A 16,245-nucleotide genomic window follows, 5' to 3' on the forward strand; every position below is an offset into this window, starting at 1 on the left:
TAGTATGTGTATTAAACAAGGGCGGATTGACCATTTGCAAACTTGGGCACTGCCTGAGGGCCCGGGGTCAGTAGGGGGCCCATGAGATGCCCCTGGTACCTTTTTCATAGGCTTTTTTGAGTTTGGGCAAGGACACAGGGGCCCCATGAGTTGTCAGTCCACCCCTGGTATTAAATGATGATACAGAAAAAGATCCATGTGGCTTTTTTATTAAGCATATCGTGCAGTAAATAACTGACACCAACTTGAATGTGCGTGAGCAATGAACACAATTTCCACTGACAAAGAACAACTTTTGCTACTGTAGTAAATATGCCATCATAGAAAACTGAGGTCATACACCAAAGTCAGCCAAGCAATGATCAAATGGTTTATTGACACAGACAATACTTTTCATAGTTAACTTTGCCACTTCATCAAGCCTACTTTTGTAAAATAGCAGTCACAAAGCACATTATATGCTAAAATATTTTACAACTGATCATTAAAAAGGATCAGTCATATAACAATTGCAAAGAATTATTTTTTGCTATCTTTAGTTGTAAAAAAAAATCAGTTCCAATTTATTTTACAGCAAGTACCTAAAAGTTTTCAAACTATTTGTATTACCATTGTAATTCATTTACAAGTAACTGCTTTATAATTAAAATCTGTAACTGTTAATGAGAATGGCAGTCAGACACCGAACCACTAATTTATGTTTCTCTACTCTAAACAGAACATTATTCAAACAATGCTAAATCAGTCTTGACGACCAGTAAAAATATTTCAACAGCTGAAGACATTTGCCATATAACCTATTAATCTCTGAAAACATGGACTGCTAAAATTGTTTTTTTAACTAAAACAATTGTACTTAACCCTTTAAAAAGTGATGATACTGCACAGTGATTTTATAATGGGTTTCCAAAGTTTCCTTTATTGAAGTTTATGACTTCCATCATAAACTATATTCAAAGGTAACATACAGTAAATGTATTTACTATTCCTTGAGAAAATGCTCTTCATGCTTCCACCTGTGGCCAAGACTTTTGACATGTGATATCTGCTGGAGGACAGGACCAATGCTTAAATAGAGCAGCTGATAGCCTATCTCTTCCTAATTTTAATCCCAGAAGGCATTTATTTACCAATACCAACAGGACTGTTAACATAATTCAATGTTTAAGTATGTATTTTCTGTGATGATACCGTATGTTCTAGTAAATGTCTACAGAATTTGTTTGTGTGCAAAAAAAAGAAAAAAAATCCAAGTTAACCTAACTAGACCTAGATCTATAAGGTGATGGATGTTACCATACCTGCATTAGCCTTTAAATTGATCCCTGTGTCTCTATGAAGCCCCCTTGAACCTACTGTACATAGGGCTTTCAGTCAAAGCTAAGTTTAATCTTCACCACCTCCCACCACAAAGCCTTACTCCTTGTCATTCAAATGTATGAGTTTCACTGAAGTAGTGGTAGTGTGGGTATTTGACAACAGAAAAATAAGAGGTGGGGGAGCCAGACCTACTTGTAAAACTGTATAAGAAAATATATGGTGTTGTTAACATGCTAACAGCAGACAGATAAGCCATTGACACTGGGCTTCTATCTGATTGGGCTGCTATTTATTTTATGTGAGTTAAAGAGACTCTATCAGGACTCTAAACAAATCAAAATGCCAGTTACCTCCAATAGAAGAGGTAATATTCTCATATCTCCAGGGGCCAGTGTCTCCTACATCCTCCCTGTTTCTGTTTTGTACCCTCTGCAAGTCTTTTGAGCCTCAAACCACACCAGAAGTGCTGGAGGCCTGCCACACACTGTTGTTCCTTTTGCCAACCCTTACCTTAATGCTAAATCCTGTTATGATTGGAAGAAACCCCAGTGCCCGGATTGAGATGCAGTCATTAAATATGACTGGAAATAGCAATTGCCAAAGAGACTGCAGCACTGGAACTGAACAGAAAGAGACAGTGGTAAAATAATACTTCTTTTACTGTGGAGATTTGGTGTTTTGGTTTGTTAGAGGCCTGACATGGTCAGGATTCGTCCGAAGGAAGACTCATTCAATGCTCATAGTTGAAACCATTGAAGACTTAACATACTGAATAGCTAGAAGTTATATGGGCTGATGTCTGGTTTTCTAATCCTATCATTAAATCCCACCAATGGTTCATGTTATGTGCTTATACACACAGGTGCCTATACAGCACTGCTAAGATGCTAATTGCTCAACCCGTGTTGCCAAGCATGCATTGCTAGAGTGACTTTAAAATAGCTTTGGAAAACAGTGTTCTTTAACACAGGTTCTCATCCAGTAGTACACATACAATAGGGGGCAGGGGCAGACTGACAACTCATGGGACCCCCGGGCAATAGGGGATCATGGGGCCCCTGTGTCCTTGCCCAAACTCAAAAAAGTCTATGAAAAAGGTTACAATCAATACCAAATTAAAAAAAAAAAAGCGCCACTTACAAAAAACACCAAAGTGTCAGCAGCATATCCCACCCAAAATAAATTTTGGCAACAATAATCCTAATTAAAAGGTATGCGCTAATAACAAACTTATACAAAGGAGTATATCATCATTAGAGATGAGCGAATCGAACTCGGCGAAGTGGAATTCGTTTCGAATATTAGAAAAATTTCGATTCGCGCCGAATCCGAAAATTAGCAGACTTCGGATGCGCGAATCGAAATTTTTCCAAAAATGGCGGCGACATGTGCGGCGACGGAGCAGGGATCTCTGGGAAGGCGCGCAGACAAGGCGCGCTGACCCATAATGCATTCATTCATGACATGTGATCGCATTAGCCAATCAGCAGCCAGCCAGCCAGCACTGTGTAATGGTGGAGCTATAAATTGCGGCCATCTTACAATTCTCCATTTGCCTCTGGTCATTCAAGAGAGACAGATCTCTCTGTATTAGGGACACAGAATCGTTACTTAGGGACACAGAACCTTTACTTAGGGACACAGAACCGTTACTTAGGGACACAGAACCGTTACTTGGGGACACACAATCGTTACTTAGGGACACAGAACCGTTACTTAGGGACACAGAATTGTTACTCAGGGACAGACACAGAATTGTTACTCAGGGACAGACACAGAATTGTTACTCAGGGACAGACACAGAATTGTTACTGAGGGACACAGAATTGTTACTGAGGGACACAGAATTGTTACTGAGGGACAGACACAGAATTGTTACTCAGGGACAGACACAGAATTGTTACTCAGGGACAGACACAGAATTGTTACTCAGGGACAGACACAGAATTGTTACTGAGGGACACAGAATTGTTACTGAGGGACACAGAATTGTTACTCAGGGACAGACACAGAATTGTTACTCAGGGACAGACACAGAATTGTTACTGAGGGAAACAGAATTGTTACTGAGGGACGCAGAATTGTTACTGAGGGACACAGAATTGTTACTCAGGGACAGACACAGAATTGTTACTCAGGGACAGACACAGAATTGTTACTCAGGGACAGACACAGAATTGTTACTGAGGGACACAGAATTGTTACTGACGGACACAGAATTGTTACTCAGGGACACAGAATTGTTACTCAGGGACACAGAATTGATACTGAGGGACACAGAATTGTTACTGAGGGACACAGAATTGTTACTGAGGGACACAGAATTGTTACTCAGGGACACAGAATTGTTACTGAGGGACACAGAATTGTTACTGAGGGACACAGAATCGTTACTGAGGGACAGACACAGAATTGTTACTGAGGGACACAGAATTTTTACTCAGGGACACAGAATTGTTACTGAGGGACACAGAATTGTTACTCAGGGACACAGAATTGTTACTCAGGGACAGACACAGAATTGTTACTGAGGGACACAGAATTGTTACTGAGGGACACAGAATTGTTACTCAGGGACAGACACAGAATTGTTACTGAGGGACACAGAATTGTTACTGAGGGACACAGAATTGTTACTGAGGGACACAGAATTGTTACTCAGGGACAGACACAGAATTGTTACTGAGGGACACAGAATTGTTACTGAGGGACACAGAATTGTTACTCAGGGACACAGAATTGTTACTCAGGGACACAGAATTGTTACTCAGGGACAGACACAGAATTATTACTGAGGGACACAGAATTGTTACTGAGGGACACAGAATTGTTACTCAGGGACAGACACAGAATTGTTACTGAGGGACAGACACAGAATTGTTACTGAGGGACACAGAATCGTTACTCAGGAACACAGAATTGTTACTTAGGGACACAGAATTGTTACTGAGGGACACAGAATTGTTACTCAGGGACACAGAATTGTTACTCAGGGACACAGAATTGTTACTGAGGGACAGACACAGAATTGTTACTGAGGGACACAGAATTGTTACTGAGGGACACAGAATTGTTACTCAGGGACAGACACAGAATTGTTACTCAGGGACACAGAATTGTTACTGAGGGACACAGAATTGTTACTCAGGGACACAGAATTGTTACTCAGGGACACAGAATTGTTACTCAGGGACAGACACAGACTGAGGGACTGAGTTACTGAGTTACTGAGGGACACAGAATTGTTACTGAGGGACACAGAATTGTTACTCAGGGACAGACACAGAATTGTTACTGAGGGACACAGAATTGTTACTGAGGGACACAGAATTGTTACTGAGGGACACAGAATTGTTACTCAGGGACACAGATTCGTTACTCAGGGACACAGAATTGTTACTCAGGGACAGACACAGAATTGTTACTGAGGGACACAGAATTGTTACTGAGGGACACAGAATTGTTACTCAGGGACACAGAATTGTTACTCAGGGACAGACACAGAATTGTTACTGAGGGACACAGAATTGTTACTCAGGGACAGACACAGAATTGTTACTGAGGGACACAGAATTGTTACTGAGGGACACAGAATTGTTACTGAGGGACACAGAATTGTTTCTGAGGGACACAGAATTGTTACTCAGGGACACAGAATTGTTACTCAGGGACAGACACAGAATTGTTACTGAGGGACACAGAATTGTTACTCAGGGACAGACACAGAATTGTTACTGAGGGACACAGAATTGTTACTGAGGGACACAGAATTGTTACTGAGGGACACACAATTGTTACTCAGGGACACAGAATTGTTACTCAGGGACACAGAATTGTTACTCAGGGACACAGAATTGTTACTGAGGGACAGAATTGTTACTCAGGGACACAGAATTGTTACTCAGGGACACAGAATTGTTACTCAAGGACAGACACAGAATTGTTACTGAGGGACACAGAATTGTTACTCAGGAGCACAGAATCGTTGAATTAAAGAGTATGTCAGACAACATGCAGAGGAGTGGCAGAGGAGGCAATGTTTTAGGAGCGAGCAGACGTGGCAGCAGAGGAAGGGGGTCGAGGCAGCACTAGTCGCAGCCAGAGGTCAGTGCTCCCGGTGTCATCCAGCGGTCGTGTCTCCACCGACAACCCTGCCGTCATCGATTGGTTGGCTCAGTCGTCTTCCTCTTCCCAGGTCACCTCTGACACCTACAGCCAATGGTCGGTGGGTACGTCAGACACAACCGTTAGTTGGCATGGCCCGGGAGCAAGCCCACTGAAATCACGTGTCCTCTACCTGCCCCTGTCCTTTGGTGTTCCCTCACCAAGCGAAGTATCGCATGCTGTGGGCTCAGCCCCACTGTACAGTGAGGAAGAGCTAACAGAGGGCGGTCAGGAACGGGGGGAGACATCCGCCTCTTCAGCAGCCAGGCGAAGAAGTACTGGCGAGGAGAGTGGCTCGGTAGCCGGTCTAGAGACAGGTCTGTCTCCTGATCCACACGCAGCCGAGGGGGCTAGTAGTGAGGCGGAGACCCTAATTGATGATGATGAGGCTGATCGCACTTGGCAGCCTCGTCATCATCAGGCTATTGCTTCCGCATCATCAGGAGAAGAGGATGCCAGCTTGCCAGCGAGCAAAACAGTCGGTGGGTTGCCCAGGAGGCAGCAGGGTCGCAGCAGTGTCAGTGGAGGCAAACGGCCATGGAGTAGAGCACCAGCTCCACTGCAGCCTACCACCACGGCCAGTAGTGGTGCCGGTGTGCACGGAGGAAGTAGCAGTCAGCCAGTGAGGAGTAGCGGGGGCAAAGTTTCCTACTCGGCGGTGTGGCAATTTTTCGTCAAGCCGCCCGAGGAAGTAAACGTAGCTGTATGTCGACTATGTGGCCAGAAAGTCAAGCGTGGCCAGGGGGCCCATGTTGGGACTACAGCGTTGCGGCAGCATATGCAGCGTCGCCATTTGGTGGCCTGGGAAAACCGTGATAAAGATACGGCGGTTCTGCCTGCCCCAGCCCCCGCTCCATCACCCGCTCCGTTACTTGCTCCGTCACCCGATGTCAATCGCCCTCTATCAGCCAGTCAAGGCTCCAACACCTCTGCTGAGGGGAGTTGTCGCTCGTTGGCATCTTCCGCTCGTTCAGATGCTCCTTCTCCTGCTACTCCTCTTCACGGATTCCGTCAGCAGTCTTTCTTGGAATCCGTTTCCAAGAGACAACAGTTTGTGAGCACGCACCCGACGGTGCAGAAGCTGAACGTCCTCCTGTCCAAGTTGCTGGTGCTGCAGTCCCTCCCTTTCCAAGTGGTGGACTCAGCACCTTTCCGAGAAATGATGGCTTGTGCCGCGCCGCGGTGGAGAGTGCCAAGCCGGCATTTCTTCGCCAAAAAGGCAGTGCCAGCCCTGCATTCACATGTAGAAGAGATGGTGGGCCAGTCTTTGAGCATGTCGGTCTCTGCCAAAGTGCACGGCAGCGCCGACGTGTGGAGCTGTAACTACGGTCAGGGACAGTACATGTCATTTACGGCCCACTGGGTGAACGTGGTGCCGGCACAGCCGCACCAGCAACTTGGACAGGTCACGCCGCTTTTGCCTCCACGTTTGCACGTTCTTGGTCCGGCAAAGATGTCCGCCTCTACCACCTCTTCTTCCGCCGTGTCCTCAGCCGCCACCCCCGTGCCAAGTCCCATTACCCGACCGGCATATCACATGTGCAGGGCGCAACGGTGTCACGCTGTGCTGCACCTGGTATGCCTTGGTGAACGTAGTCACATAGGGGAGGAACTTCTGAGTGTAATGAACAGAGAAATCGACAGATGGCTGTCTCTGCGCAAACTGAAAATCGGAACCATGTTGACCGACAACGGAAAGAACATGGTGTCTGCTCTGCGTCAAGGAAGGTTGTGCCATGCGCCATGCATGGCTCACGTGTTCAATCTGGTTGTCAAGCGGTTCCTAAAATCCACCATCTCACTGCAAGACATCCTTAAAATGTCACGTAAACTTTGCATGCATTTCAGCCATTCCTACACCGCAAAGCACACCCTCCTTGAGCTGCAGCGGCAGAACGGAATTCCACAGCATCGCCTGATCTGCGACGTTGCAACAAGGTGGAATTCAACCCTACACATGGTAGACCGCCTTTTCGAACAGCGAAAGGCCATCACCGATTTCCTGATGTTACAAGCGGATAAAGGTACTCCCCTGTGTAACTTCGATGTCAGCCATTGGCAGCTCATGCGTGACACCTGCCGCTTGCTGAGGCCCTTTGAGGAGGCCACGCTATTCGTGAGTCGGCAGGACTATGGGATGAACGACGTCATTCCTCTGTTGCACGTCCTGGAACAAATGCTGTTAACAATGGCTGGTCAGGGTGCGGTAGACGTGGCGCACAGATCTCAACGCCACATGACCCCTGTGGGGGCAGGACAGGAAGAAGAGGAGGAGGTAGAGGAGGACATTGATGCTCAGGAATTATTGAGTGAAATGGGTGGTTTTTCCACTCAGCGGACAGGAGTGGAGGAGCAGGAGCATCTGGTAGAGGAGGAGGAGGAGACAGAGGACCCAGACGCACCGTGGCAGTATGCTGTGGAGATGGAGGCAGGGAGTCCCTCGCATTCCTTGGCACAAATGGCCCATAGCATGCTCGGTTGCTTGCGTAGCGACAGCCGAATAATAACCATCAGACAGAGGGATGACTTTTGGCTGTCCACCTTGTTGGACCCTTGCTACCGTTCAAAAATGGTGGCCTTTTTCACACCTGCTGAGAGGGAGGCCAAAATAACGTACTATAAAAACCACCTATGTAGTCAGTTGGTCTCTGCCTTTCTGCGCCAACGTCCATCCTCAGACACTGTGGGCCCTGTGCGCTCGCGTTCCCCTGCCATGGCAGCAGGGGAGGGGTGGGGTGGTAGGAGCAGTGGCAGCTCCACCAGCAGCAGCTGCCTCAGTCTGCAGTCAATGATGAGTAGCTTTCTTCACCAGCGCAGTGAGGAAACTACTAACCAGCCGCAGCAGCAGCAGCATCAGGTGGACCTGGAGCAGGACCTCAAACAACAGGCTTAGGCCTACTTGGACAGCACCCTGCCAACCGAGGTAGACAATCCCCTTGACTACTGGGCAACGAAACTTGACCTTTGCCCCCAACTAGCTGAATTTGCCCTTGAAAGGCTGTCATGCCCGGCCAGTAGCGTGGCATCAGAGCGCGTGTTTAGTGCGGCAGGAGGTATTGTAACTCCGCGGAGGACACGACTGTCCACCCAAAGTGTGGAGAGACTCACGTTTGTGAAAATGAATCAGGCGTGGATTAGTCTGGATTTCAAACCACCAGTTCCTGACACAACTGACTAAATCCTCCATGAATCATGCCCCAAACATGTTATTATTTTTAACATAGGCCTCTGTATGGCCTTCAATTTAAGCTGCTTACGCTTCGCCACTCTGCCATGGGCCCCTGTACTGCCTCCTCTTGCTGCTGCCAGGTCCAGAGTGTGTCATGGGTCCCTGTACGGCCTCCCATTGCTGCTGTCTCCATCGCCACACTCTGCCATGTGCCACTTTCAGGTCTCCTCACACTGCTGGTGGGTTCCATTTTGTCATAGGGTGCTGGCAGATTACGGGCCTCCCATTGCTGCTGCCAGGCCCGTAATCTGCCATGGGCCCCCGTACCGCCTCCTCATGCTGCTGCCAGGTCCAGAGTGTCTCATGGGTCCCTGTACGGCCTCCCATTGCTGCTGTCTCCATCGCCACACTCTGCCATGTGCCACTTTCAGGTCTCCTCACACTGCTGGTGGGTTCCATTTTTGTCATAGGGTGCTGTATGGCCTCCCATTGCTGCTGCCTCCACCGCCACACTGTGGCTCCACACTCTGGTTTTGGCCCCGTGACTGCCCAAATGAGTGAAGTGTGCGGTGATTCTAAGATCGACGGCACTCATCTGCATGTCATACTGACTGACAGTATTATTTCTCTTCCCCAGCAGACTCCAAGGGCATTTAAATTAAAGGTACAGTGTTCTGCACTAATATAAAGGCTCTCTGAAGCCTAGAAACACCCTTTTTATAAGTTAAATTCGCAGCGAATATATTCGCATCGAATCGAATTTATTCCTCGAATTCGCCGAATCAGCCGAATCGAATTTTTGAATACTTCGCTCATCTCTAATCATCATCCCCCAAAAAAAAAACATTTAGTGTTTTAAATAAATAATTATATTGTCCAAACATACATTAGTGTCCAAAAAAAAATATATATATATTAGTGTCCAAAAAAAAAAATATATATCTTCAGTGACTTGAACCGATTGTGAAAAATCCACCACCAAAGGAGATTAAATGAACTCACCAGAGCTAATGGCTGGTCAGATTATAAACCAGCAACAGCGCTTGTGCTCTGGGAGCAATGAACCCGATGTCCAAATAGATATGGTGATGTTTCAGACACTTCCGGATAATAGTAATCACAGACAAACAACTTTGCAGCCCAAGCTCTTATGATGAACTTCTCCACTCTTTCTCATACCTCCATGAGAGCATACAGTACACTCAGGGAAAAAAAGAGAACATAATGGTGCAATACGTTTTTTTTCATTTATCTCTTTAATAAAAAAGGTATAAGGAAACTCACAAACAAGGTGTCCAACAGACACCAGCTTCAATCGCAAAAAAAGGGTGAGATACAATTACCGCTCACCGCGGATCTCTCCCATACAGCACAGAAGAGCATGGCTCTCTAACGTCCACATCAAGTAGGCCACGCCCAACCAGTTTCGTCACACCGACGTCATTAAGGGGCGGTATGAAAAAGGTACCAGGGGAATCTCATGGGGCCCCCTACTGACCCCGGGCCCTCGGGCAGTGCCCGAGTTTCCAAATGGTCAGTCCGCCCCTGATAAGGGGCATGTCTAATGGCTTTGAGGGCACACTTTTTTGTAGTGGGTTCATCACATCTATTTAGAAAATTATAATTCATTTACAAAACAGATAACAGAAAGTATATGGCGCTGAGTGAACTATTGGCGCTTTATAAATACTGTATAATAATAATATAAAGACTATAACTGATCATGCGGAAGCCGTTTATGGTAAGGTAAGGGGTCTCAGTAATAAATGTACACGTGCCAATGAATACTTGAGTGATGGTGGGCATGAGCTAAAATAAAGTGCTAGATATTTGAATGATGTTGAGAAACATTGCTCCACAAGCTCCAATGATCTGAAGAAAACATTAGGACCAAATAAAAAAAATGGTAAGTTTTATACATTTTTCATCCGGTGCCGCCCCCCCTTCCAAAGGAAGGGACACTAAGTACAGGGGCGGGCAGGGGGCTGCTGTGTCTTACCTGGCTCCGGTCCCAGTCCCACGACGATCCAGTCCAGGAAGCGCTGCTCCTTCATTCACTGCGGCTGCTCCCTCACTCGATGTTCGCGCTGCCGCTCGGCTCCGCCTCCTCACCGCTGATTGGGCATCAGAACTGTAGCTCAGGAAAGGTACACAGGCAGCCAATCACCTGCGAGGAGGCGGAACATCCAGTGAGGGAGCGCCTGGAGTGAATGAAGCAGGACAGCTGACTGCCCAATAAGTGTGTCGTGCTGATGGTGCTGCTGCAACCAGGTATGCTGGCTGCAGCAGCACCTAGGCCGGAGCAGGGGTCAGCAAGTTAAGTGTCATTGGTGTCAGTGGGAGGAATAGCGCCCCATCATTAGTGTCAGTGGGATGAATAGTGCCCCATCCTTGGTGTCATTGGGAAGAATTGTGCCCCATAATTGGTCTCAGTGGGAGGAATAGTGCCCCATCATTGGTGTCAGTGGGAGGAATAGTGCCTCATCATTGCTGTCAGTGTGAGGAATCGTGCCCCATCATTGGTGTCAGTGGGAGGAATAGTGCCCCATCATCGGTGTCAGTGGGAGGAATAGTGTCCCATCATCGGTGTCAGTGTGAGGAATCATGCCCCATCATTGGTGTCAGTGGGAGGAATAGCGGCCCATCATTGTCAGCGGGTGGAGCTCTAATAGGAAGGGGTGGAGCCTAAAGAGGAAGGGGTGGAGTTTGCAGGTGAAAGGGTGGGGCAAATTTAGATGCGGGGGGAGGTGCCCGATTTTAGTCTTGCCTAGGGCAGCACAAAACCAAAATACACCACTGGGTGCATCTGTATGTATATATGTAAAGTACTACAGCAAATGTCACATTTACAAATACAGAAGCAATGTTCAGGTTGGTGAACCAGCTAAATAGTACATCGGTTCTGTGAATGCTGAATATGCAATGTTTGGAACAAACAATGCATTGGGCCAAACCTGAATTCCAACAACAGCATTTTGAAGATGCGATCATGTCTGGGCTACTTGGGGACACTGTAAATTGTTGTTGAAGCGTAAGAACCAGAGCACTTCTTGAATCCATTATCTAGGTATCACTGCTGAAGAATCAGGAGTGGCATGGATAGGGTTAATGGTTCAGTAATGGTGAATCATGTACTAAGCCCATGTTCAGGACGAAAACCTGAACTATTTTCATTTCTGTTCATTTCGGTGTATTGGCACCTATTTCAAACACTTGGGAATTGTCAAACAGAGATCATGTGGAGCTGGGCACTACCATGGGGGACATGTAGCAATGGAAAAGCTATTTTAGGAAACACTGTTCAGCAGGACGGGGGCTCTCTATTTTTGTGACTTTGAGGATGACATGGGAAAAATAAAAATCCTTCAGAGATGCCTTTACACTGTATATGGTATTTTGAAACTGTATGATTTTCACAGATGGTGTCACAGTATTCTGGCAATATGTATTTAGCATGTGAAATAAATTATTCATTTTTTCATTATAATTTAGGTTCAGTACAGCAGCATGTTATTTTTTTATACTTCGGGGATTTTCTTTTTTTTTTAATAGGTAGTTATTTCTGTAACACCTGTTTTTTAGAGCTAACACTAATAGGTCAGAATTGAGCAGTAGAAGTAGCAGCCACAACAGGCCTAAACATTATCAGAAGGTATACACAAAAAATAAAGCTAAAGGTCTCAACTTTGTATTAATAGTCAAACAGCGTCAAAACAAAAGAGCGTGATGTTGTTTTTGTGTAGTACCCCACTGTACAATCTAAAATGATTCATAAAATGCCAAACTTGCTACACAGTTTTACTATGCTGCAGTTAAAGAGGGAGAAAGAAGGCAGTTTTTAATAGGAAATACAATTTACAGTCTATCGTTTGTGGGACCAAAGCCAAAAAAATTGTACAGACTCCATGAACACTATGTCAGCCTTTTACTAGGCTGTAATTTCAGAAGCAAAGCCCATGCAGGTTTATATAAAAAAAAAAAATACTAGAGCATATTATTTCAAGAGTACAGCTGACAATACTGTATATACTCCATAGTCAACACTGAAGCAGTTGCAGTAGGATATGTTTTTAACCACTTGCCCTCCAGAGGATTTACCCCCCTTAATGACCAGGCCTCTTTTTGCTACTCGGCGCTGCACTAATTCAACTGATAATTGCGCGGTCATGCAATGCTGCATCCAAACGAAATTTACGTCCTTTTTTTCACACAAATAGAGCTTTCTTTCGGTGGTATTTGATCACCTGTGCGCTTTTTATTTTTCACGCTATAAACAAAAAAATGCCAAAAATTTTGAAGAAAAACGATATTTTTTACTTTCAGCTATAAAAAATATATAGTAAACTCAAAGTTGGTTATAAATTTAGGCCAAAATGTATTCTGCTACATGTTTTTGGTAAAACAAATCCCAATAAGTGTATATTGATTGCTTTGTGTGAAAGTCATAGCGTCTACAAACTATGGTATAGATACTGCAATTTACGCCTTTTTGTTGCTATACAGCGCTGCGCTAGTTTAACGGACAATTGCGTGGTCATGCAAAACGGTACATAAATAAAATTTCCATCCTTTTTTTTCCCACAAATTGAGCTTTCTTTCGGTGGTATTTGATCGCCTGTGCAGTTTTTATTTTTTGTGCTATAAAAAAAAAGGCTGACAATTTTGAGGAAAAAAAACAATATTTTGGACTTTTTGCTATAAAACATGTCCAGTAAAAAAAAATTTAAAAATCAAATTTAGTCATAAATTTCTGCCAAAATGCATTCTGCGACATGTCTTTGCTAAAAAAAAAAACCCAATACGTGTAAATGAATTGGTTTACGTGAAAGTTATAGCGTTTACAAATGGCGGGAAAGATACTGGGATTTTTAGGTTTTTTTTATACTAATAATGGCGGCGATCAGCGACTTATGGCGGCGATCAGTGACTTATGGCGGGACTGCTGGACTGCGGTGGACATTCTGACATTGGGGGGTACTGACTTGGGGTCACTGACATCCCCAGTGACACCAATAGAGTGATCAGTGCAAAAATAACCCACTGACACTGTACTAATGGCACTGGGGAGGAAGGGGTTAAGTTTATTATTCAGGGAAAGGGTTAACTGTGTGAGGGGAGTGTTTTACTAGGGGGCAGGGGTGTGTACTGCAGGGAACACTGCTGATCGGGAGAGAGAAACTCTTCTGTCCTGATCAGCGTGTCCAGGAGCTGTCAGGGAACTGACAGAAAGCACAGCTACTGCAGCTGTGCTGTCAGCGATTGCCGCTGATCGCCGGGACATAGCCGGTAACGACCGGCTGTGACCCGGGAACTGACATCCGCGGCTGTGATCGGTGGGACAGGTAGGGCGGCGGCGCGCCTCGCGCACACCCCCTACCTGTTTTCAAAACACAGGTTTTAAAACGTGCTTTTGCCCAGCCGTGCCACCCTGCCGCCGTATTTCTACAGTGGCTGGGCGGCATGTGGTTAAAATAAACACATAGGAGTTGATTTACTAAAACTGGAGAGTGAAAAATCTGGTGCAGCTGTGCATAGAAAGTAATCAGATTTTTTTTTGTCGAAGCTTAATTGACTAGCTGAAGTTAAAAGCTGATTGGCCAGTTTTAGTAAGGCTACTTTCACACTCAGGAGTTTTTCAAGCATTTTTGCATTAAAAAAAGTGCCTGAAAAGCTTAAGAAAACTGCTTCCCTATGTATGTGAATGTATATCTATGTATGCTTTCACACTAAGGCGTTGCGCCTGTGGTGCGGTGCAAAAACTCCTGCTTGTAGTATTCTTGGGGCATATTTGGGGAGTTAAAAAAAACGCCCCTAAAATGCCTCTTCCCATTAAAATCAATGGAAAACATCTAAGAAACGCCACAAAAATGCCTCTGAGAAGTGATTTTGGTGCAGTTTTAAGTCACCTGTCCTTTACAATACGTGGCAAAAATGCGGTTAAAACACTGTAAAAATGATGCGTTTTTGAGGCGTTTTGGGGTGGATCAGTGTGAAAGTAGCCTTACACCCTGGTCACATCAAAGCCAATTTTGAAATTGTGTGACTTACAGTCGCACGATTTCAAAGTCGGGTGACTTGCTGATTTGAGGTGCGATTTTCAAGAAATCGCACCAAAAGTAGTGCATGCACTACTTTAGAAATCAGTGCGGCTCCATCCAAGTCGGAACCGCACCGATATGACCGCTCTAATAGCGGACAATAGGGTGCGACTTGGCATACGATGTGCAAGTTGCATGGCGTGTAAATTGCATGCCAAGTCTCACCCTATGTGACTGGGGTGTACATCAGCCCCATAGCATGCAAGTTTTTATCATGCAAAGCCACATTTAAGTGTATGTATGTCACAGAAAAAGGAGGGCCGACTACATTTATAGCATTGCACCAGTTGCAGCAGAAAAAGTACAAAATTTGAAGCTGAGACCCAGCTGTAGAAAATTAAGTTTGGTACCTTTGCAGTTTTGGAGCAGTGCAGTAGAGGTAGCATAAGATAGTAATGATAACATGCCAGTAGTGGTAGAAGGAGTCAGTGACAGTGGAAGGATCTGGTAATGGTGGCAGGGAATGGTTATAATGCCAGGCCAGAAACATTGGCAGGAGATGGTAATGCTCTAAGATATGATATGTTTCTGAGGTCTTGAATTTATTCAATATCAACTGAGGGTTTCATTCTCATTGCTGATTCAGGACTGTCTAATTTTCATAAAAGTGAGCTTGTCAGCTGTGTCAGGGGAAAGGTTGAATAATTTCTCTGTCACAACACTACCTGATGAACTGAATGCCCTCTCTGACAGCACACTCATTACATAGTAGGCAAGCAGCTTGGCAGCAAGCTCCAAACCAGTGAGGACACCTAGGTCCAGAGGGTCCTCACTTTGAAGGTTGTCCTGAACCCCAGGTAATCATGATCACATTGTTTATGGGTTGCCAGCAGCCAGGTATGCCTGATGTATTCTAAATAATTAACGTAAAACCTTGCTTTGGCAGTCACTACCACCACTGTTCCTCCTTTTACCACATAAAGATCCGGGGTATGTGGACAATAAAAGAAGATCCTCTCACTCTCTGGAAAATCAGCCAAGAGGTTCTTCTGCAGCATTTTTATTCCCTTGGGGATGTCACAGTGAAATCTGCCATTTCCCCTTGTATCAGGAATGTAAAATAACGACCAACTTATAACAGTCCTATTCCTTCTTGGTTCTAATCCCGTGGTCCTTGTGTAGGCATTGCAGCATGAATTAGCCTATTTGCCACATATTTCCAGCAGCAGAGGAACCCAAGTTTTTGGTATCGCTGAGGACAATGATGTCCTCAACTATTTCAATTCATGCAAATCATGGGGAGTGGAGAGTGTGAAATTTACTCCTGAAAAACTGCCCCATGTCCTCCTTCCCAACAACATCCCAACCAGGGGTGGACTGACAACTCATGGGGCCCCTGGGCAATAGGGGATCATGGGGCCCCTGTGTCCTTGCCCAAACTCAAAAAAGCCTATGAAAAAGGTACCAGGGGCATCTCATGGGGCCCCCTACTGACCCCGGGCCCTCAGGCAGTGCCCAGGCTTCCAAATGGTCAGTCCGCTCCTGATCCCAACC

At 45.5% G+C, this 16,245-nt stretch overlaps 1 long non-coding RNA gene across 1 annotated transcript in view; it reads left to right on the forward strand.

Annotated features, from left to right (window-relative positions):
• The window catches only part of LOC149436364 (uncharacterized), a 283,376-nt gene that overhangs the window by 113,291 nt on the left and 153,840 nt on the right, over nucleotides 1–16,245 (forward strand). The window lies entirely within an intron of this gene.

This window comes from Staurois parvus, unplaced genomic scaffold (assembly GCF_062004578.1).
Source record: "Staurois parvus isolate SC_StPar_1 unplaced genomic scaffold, SC_StPar_1.0 ptg001370l, whole genome shotgun sequence".
In the NCBI taxonomy this organism is placed as follows: domain Eukaryota; kingdom Metazoa; phylum Chordata; class Amphibia; order Anura; family Ranidae; genus Staurois; species Staurois parvus.